This window comes from Apteryx rowi, unplaced genomic scaffold (genome assembly GCF_003343035.1).
Source record: "Apteryx rowi isolate R43461 unplaced genomic scaffold, aptRow1 scaffold_1095, whole genome shotgun sequence".
Classification (NCBI taxonomy): Eukaryota; Metazoa; Chordata; class Aves; order Apterygiformes; family Apterygidae; genus Apteryx; species Apteryx rowi.
The window spans coordinates 109,761-116,756 of record NW_020447303.1 but is presented as its reverse complement, the minus strand read 5'-3'; positions in this window follow the sequence as shown (position 1 = coordinate 116,756).

Sequence of the window (6,996 nt, the reverse complement as noted above, 5' to 3'; positions counted from 1 at the left end):
GGGCGGTGGTAGGGGGGAGGCTGGGGACAGCGGGAGGGGCCCGGGGCAGCGACGGGGTGGCTGGGGAAAGGGACGTGGAAGCAGCAAAGCCTTCCCTGTCCAGCAGCCGTGTCTGCCATTTCCTCACACGCAGGGGGAGAACGAGGCCTTCCGCTGCCTGGATTTAACTTCCTGAAGTAAAAAAAAAACGAGGAAGGCTGCTTTGCTGGGGGCGGGGGGGGACTGACTTTAAACCACAATAAAATGAATCCCTAAGACGTGTTACTACTGTTGGCTATGTGGTTTTAGCCAAGCCCTGTTCTGAAGTTTGAGTCATTGCGTTGGTGAGTGACTGCAGCAAGTAAACATTGGGGATGAATCTCTGTGATGGCAAACCTGTTGTTTCCCATTTGTGTTAATAAAGAAACACGTTTAGCGTTTTCCTATTGAGTGAAGTACTGCTTAGCTTCACGGTTTTGAAGGTGAGAAGAAAGTTAATCGGAAATCTCTTTGACTTTCTGCGTGCTCATAACCCTTCTCAATACATTAGTCATAGAGACAGAGCCCTCCCCAACAGCTCTTAAGAGTTTGATGTCTTGAGGGGTTGTTCCTGCAAGCAAGCAAATGCCTTGGACCTGCATTTTGAAGTGCATAAATTAATAGGTTCCTTGAGGTTTGGCATGTGGATGATCTGGAATAGAACATGGGCCTATGTGTTTTCAGAGTGAAGTGCAACAGGCAGTGCCTGTGGGCATTGCTTTGATATAGATAATGAATAATGTCTTACAAAGGCCTCTGAATTTAATTTTTTTTAAAGGTCTGTGATGTGCCTGTTAAGTTTTATGTTCCTCATGAAAACTTGAAATCCTGTGTGTAATCGAGCGACAGGACGCGAGGCAATGGGCACAAACTGAAACACAGACACTTCCATCTTAACATGAGGAAAAACTTTTTCACTGTGAGGGTGACAGAGCACTGGAACAGGTTGCCCCGAGAGGTGGTGGAGTCTCCTTCTCTGGAGATATTCAAAACGCGCCTGGATGCAATCCTGTGCAATGTGCTCTAGGTGACCCTGCTTGAGCAGGGGGGTTGGACTAGATGATCTCCAGAGGTCCCTTCCAACCTCAGCGATTCTGTGATTCTGTGATCTGTACAGTGTAGTTATATGGCTGAAAGCAATATATGGCGTGTGGAGTAGATTCATGTGAAGCAGGGCCTAAACAGTGAAATCCTGAGTATCACTCAAACTACAGTGGCAATATTGCATTTGAAAACTGGCAGGGCTAATCAAGGCCTTCAGGCTGCAGCTCATGATGAGTTAACTATCCATTCTGCCTCTGGTATACCCATGAGTTAATCAGGAATCTACCATGTTTTTAGATAAACCATCACCTCACTAGCTATGCCACATTCACTCATGAATCAAAGCCCATACATTTGTATTCACTTCACAAACAGTTGAAGCAGTTTGGACTGCTTTTATCCTTATGATGAGGGTCACCACTTCCACAGCTCATACTAAAACAGAGTGTTTGACTGTTCCTCAGCAGTTTAAATCCACCAACTGTGGGACGTTATCCTGTAGCTGAGAGACAGTAATCAGGTAAGGGACAGAAACATTTTAACAACATCGGTGATCACTAATTAAGGATGTACTTCTAACTTGCAATTTTTCTGGTGTTAAGTTTCTTGATGAGGTTCCTGTTCATCACCACTACACATATATATCCTTCTGCTAAAATTGTGGGAGTGGTGAGTTTTACTGATACAACTTTTGGGGAGTCTGCACTGCAAGCCAGCTCAGTGAAACAATCCATGTTAACAGAAGCAGTCTCATTTATAGCACAGCCTCCCTGTAGAGTTACATTGACACAACAGACGTATGTGCCAACAGATAAAGTATAATGTTGAAGCACACCCTAAACATGCATCAAAAGCCGTTGTATTCAACTTAAAAACATTCTTCCATTTCTTTGTCCATTATGTGATTACATTTGAATGACACATCCAATCAATGCTGGAGCGTTTTCTGAAAGTTTGGAATTGAAGAACAACGCCCTACTTATTTCGGAGAAAATCAGTAAACTGGAAGAAGAGTAGGGGAGACACGTAGTACTGCTGGCAGCTGCTTGGCAGACCTAACAGCTCTGAACAACTGTAATTTTCCTGGCAGTTATTAGCATTTCATTATAACTACCTCCATCTCAGTTCCAGTTCAAGTATGTTGACGCCCTGAATAATTTATTTCCCACAGAAGAAAAAAAATATGAAAAATAAGAGGAAAGGATCCTGTGGGAAGCAGTTTTTCTAACAAAGGAAATGAATGGCATGAAATGAAAGTAGCTGGAGAGAGTTACATGAAATCCTTGAAATACAAAGTGATGAGAGCATAGTATACCGGGATTTTGCGGGTAACAGGTAGACAGTGTGAGTAATGAACCTGGGCCTACTCAAGCAGCAAGGGCATGTCTACTGCAAATGCCAGTGTAGAGCAGATGCCTGAGCTAACTYGGTTTGTTCAATATCTCAGCAATTTAATGAAACATGTAGGGTAAGTATAAACAAAAAGTGCAGATCCACTGATATGCACATCTTGTTCTTTCATGTTGTCATTTTCTTGAGTAATTCTAAATACATTAAAAGCTAATAAAAATACATATATTTTAAGCTGAAGAGTGGGGAAATGGTACCCAAGGTTCTGTAACATTTGGCCACAAGTGAAAAGATACAGGACTTCAAGAAAGTTCTCAGAAAATTTATCTACCTGCGCATGATGGTATCTTGATAAAAGAGACTGTAAGTATGTGTCTAGCTTCAGTGTCATTGTTCGATTATGTACGATTTGCCATTTTCTGCAACGGAAGCAGGATCAAGGCCTGGAAGCACTAAACAGAGTTCAGAAAAAATGAGAAAAGATGAGGAAAGGTAGAGGATGATTAAGTGGCTATCCCATTCCCAGAGGATGCAGTCAAGGAGAAAAACAAGGAAACTGGACATTTAACTAGATAAAAAGTATTGTATAATCAAATTAGATCACTTCCAGTTTTTCTGTTCATAAACTTGAACCAATCTTGAAAAGATCCCTATACTGACGGTGCTTGAAAGTTGTTGTTTTTCTAATGTCAGGGCTTGGGTGTCTGACCTCCTCCTGTCCATCAGATGGCCTGGGCCAGGGGAGTGAGAAGTATTTGGAGGTATGGTCAGGCTGTTTGCAGAAAGTGAGAGAGTCTGAGGTAGCTCTCAAGGAAACTTGGGGGAAAACCTGCGAGGAACTCCCATTTTTTCACTGAGAAAAAAAAAGGTTTCTAATCCTCTAAACTTCTCTTTCACTATGTCCCTTAGCTAATATTAATAACTTTAACAGGTAAACTGAACTGGCAAACTGCTGTTTGTCTGTCCTGTCTGTCCTGGGGGATGTTTCTGCCTGTCCTTCTCAGATGCATCCAAGTACAATGGCACAGATGCAGGCAGTGGCTCGAGGAGCCGTTAGTCTGCCCATGCGGGAAAAGAGGTTGCTATTTTGTGATTTCTTCTTTATGTGGCCTACTGAGATGCCCCATAAATGGCATCAGATTGACAGCACAGAAAGAGTTGGTGACCCTAAATAAAGAATACTGAGATATTTTAGAATCACCTGTGAAAGAAAAAAAATGACTTGAGCTTCTTCCTCCTGTCCTGTTTTAGGTGCCAAAACTTGGACTAGATAATTTGAAGTTTATAATGTTTCTTAGCAGTCCCTTTTTCTGTTTTTACTATCATTAATATTAAATTTTGCCCTCCCCATTTTACTGGGAATTTCCTGAACTTCTGACTAAACTGACTAAAAAGTGTGTATGTTTAGGACAGACGAGGGACAGAATGCTCAGCACCTTGCAGACTGAGGCATGTTTATGAAAATGTGTGTATTAACCCTTCCCAGGGTTTCTGCTTGCTTTCTCTAGTGTTTTCTCTGTTAGTAGGAAGTTCACTCTAAATTAAAGGGGTAAACACCATCCTAGGAAGTTCCTTGTCAGAAGGGTGCACAATGGACTGACGACTTAACCACCTTAACTGAGAGTGAGCAGCACTGGTTCAGAAAGGAGCCTGGTTCAGGCAGCTAGGGATACTGAAGTATATGGACTTAACCACTGGTAACTGGTGTTCTAAAAAGTAGACTATATACCTAAATTCCATTTACATACATTCAAATTGCTTTTGGAATTAATAGGCCAACCATATAGAGGCTGTATTGTTTCTCCAGAATACCTGCAGTACTGAACTTTCATTTGCATACTGCAATGAATGAATGACATCATAGAATAGAGTGGGAATTTACAAGCAATGCTGTTTTGGTCTTCTAAGAGTATGATTTCTAAATTAATCATAAAAGACATACATGCACATCTAAACAGGGAAGGTTAAAACTTGAAAGTGTTTTCAAAGTTTTTGTAGACTTGGGAACAAAGGAGAAGAATTATCCTTCTTTAAATAGTAAAATTTTAGGTTATATTGAGATATTTTACCTGTTCTGATATGCTTAAAGGGTTTATATATCCTTTGGGTATAAAAAGACGTCTTTTAATTTTATACCTAATTACAGAATACATCAAAAAAAAGTCAGCCAAGAAGATAGTATTTCTGGTTTCATACATGAAATGTATGTTTGACAATTTCAAAATATATTTGTAAAGAAACATGTAATTTATTACTGCCTCCAGGCATGAAGAGATTTATGCACTAAAGGTTTCACACAGGTTTTTGCCTGACTATTGCTGTACTGTTTGTGCAAAACATATGTACTTCTAATGACAATTTCTAGCATGCTTTCTTTTAAAATAATCCTGCTTTTCAAGAGTTAAATGATCACTGCTATAAATAGCAGAGAATAAATATATTTTCCTGCTATAGATTTATAAGTATACTGTAAACATAAGTATATACTAAATATAGATGTGTAATAAATATAAGTATATAAATATAAATATATCATGTTTATAAATGAATATTTATGAATATATTTGTAAATACTGTGCTGCTATTATAATTTTTCATGGTTTAAGAAATATTATATATTACCAAAATTTACTGACAGCTTCATTTTATATCATCATTTGTTGTTTTTGGAGAATGAAGATAAAAATGGCAAAATTCAGGAATGTTTTTGCTTGAATTACGCTGAAGTCCAATTGCCTTTATTATTTATTGGCAGAATGAGTGTTTTTGTAAAGCAGTGGCATTGTGATGCCCTGTGTTCAGCTTGTCCGGCAGCTGGAGCCAGGAGCATTTCTGCAGGAGCTGAAGTAGAAGCCCCCTTTTTAAATTTTCTTCTTAACATAAATGAAAATATACTTAGATTTGATTCGCATATAGTAGAGCTGATATTAATGAATATCAGACATGTTGAACAGCTACAAGAACTGCAAAACCAACAAAATGTGTGTCAGGGTGTGACGGTGTGCTCCTTTCCCCTCCACTGATGTGCTCTCTCCCCCTCAACCTGACCTCCCTGTAAACAGCACGTAGGCAGGGGCTAGCTGAGCATGCACCAACTAAGGCCCGTCTAGTATGCAAATATGACTATGAGTCAATCATCTCCCCCCCATAAATAGGGGGCAGCCCAGAGCCCCTTGAGCTCTCCTGCATGGCAGCGGGCTGCACTGCAGAACCTCCCCTTGAGCAGGGACGCCTCTCAAGGTGACTCCTTGAGGTTGAGATATTCCTTACCCACGACAGATCCTCAGTAAGTGATTAATAGCATGCTGAACTTTTGCGAACTTCACGAAACTTTGCTGAGTTATATCTCTGACTAATTGCGCACATAATCTCTTAGACATAAACCACTGACCAAGTCTGAGACCAGGACTGGATCCAGCCGCACCTAGGCTCCTCTCTGAAGGAGTTTAGAAAGCAAGGGGGTCCAGTCTGAACCTTGTGACTCAACGGGAGGGTTTCTTTCGCACACACTCCTTTAGATATGAACCGTTGACCAAGTCTGGGACTAGGACTGGATCCAGCCGTACCTAGGCTCCTCTCCAAAGGAGTTTAGAAAGCAAGGGGGTTCAGTCTGAACCTCATGACTCAACGGGAGGGTCTCCGTTGCACACGCATCTGACCCTGTCCTTCATGCAGTAAATAACTGAGTGAACCTTGCCAATCGAACCTCATTAAATTGTTCTTATTTACGATTGAACTTTGTTAAGTCACTGTCTTACTGCAATAAACGTAGTGCTGCTTCCCTCTTACGAGTGAAGTGCATCACTCCTTTCGTGACACAGGGCCAAAAAACACCCTTGCAATCTGATTGGCTGCCACAGCTCTGTGTGAATAAAATGTTTATTATTTCATCAGTGATCTCCTGGGTTTCTTGGACTTTATCAATAAGTAAACATGGGTCTTTACACTGAAATCAGACTACATAAGTTGAAATCAGACTATAAAAAATACGAAGAACTAAAGAGAGAATATGTAAAGTATATAATTAAGATACTTGGATCTTTTATATGAGGGAGGCTTTTGTCATTTCCAGACCTTTGGTAATTTTTGTAGCTGTTCATATTAGTATATAACTTGGGGGTCTTAGTTAGGCTTATTTTTTTCTCTCCAAAAATATATGGGCATTAGTGTGAGATGATTTTCTGACACGTTTTGTCATGCAGTTAAGTAGCTGTTTCTCACCTCTCCAAAAATGAATGGGTATAAAAGAGCTGCATGGATCCCACTTCCACAAGAATGGTGGCTATCTGCAACCATTCCCTCTGCGCCTGGAAAACACAACCCAGAATGTGGGGAAAATATCTGTGCACGTGGTGAGAGCTCAGGAGGAAGTGTACAACAGCCTGAAAAGATGGGCAATGAGTGACCATACCCTGACAAGAGAAGGGAGAGTGCACTAAGGCTCAACTCTTTTCAGAGTAGGAAGCCTAATGGTTCAATTCAATTTAAAACTAAGATGAAGATAGAACAAGTGAATATAAAAAGAGGAAGTAGAGAAGACCTGGAAAAGGTGATTAGGACATACATACACCATCTAATGTTCAG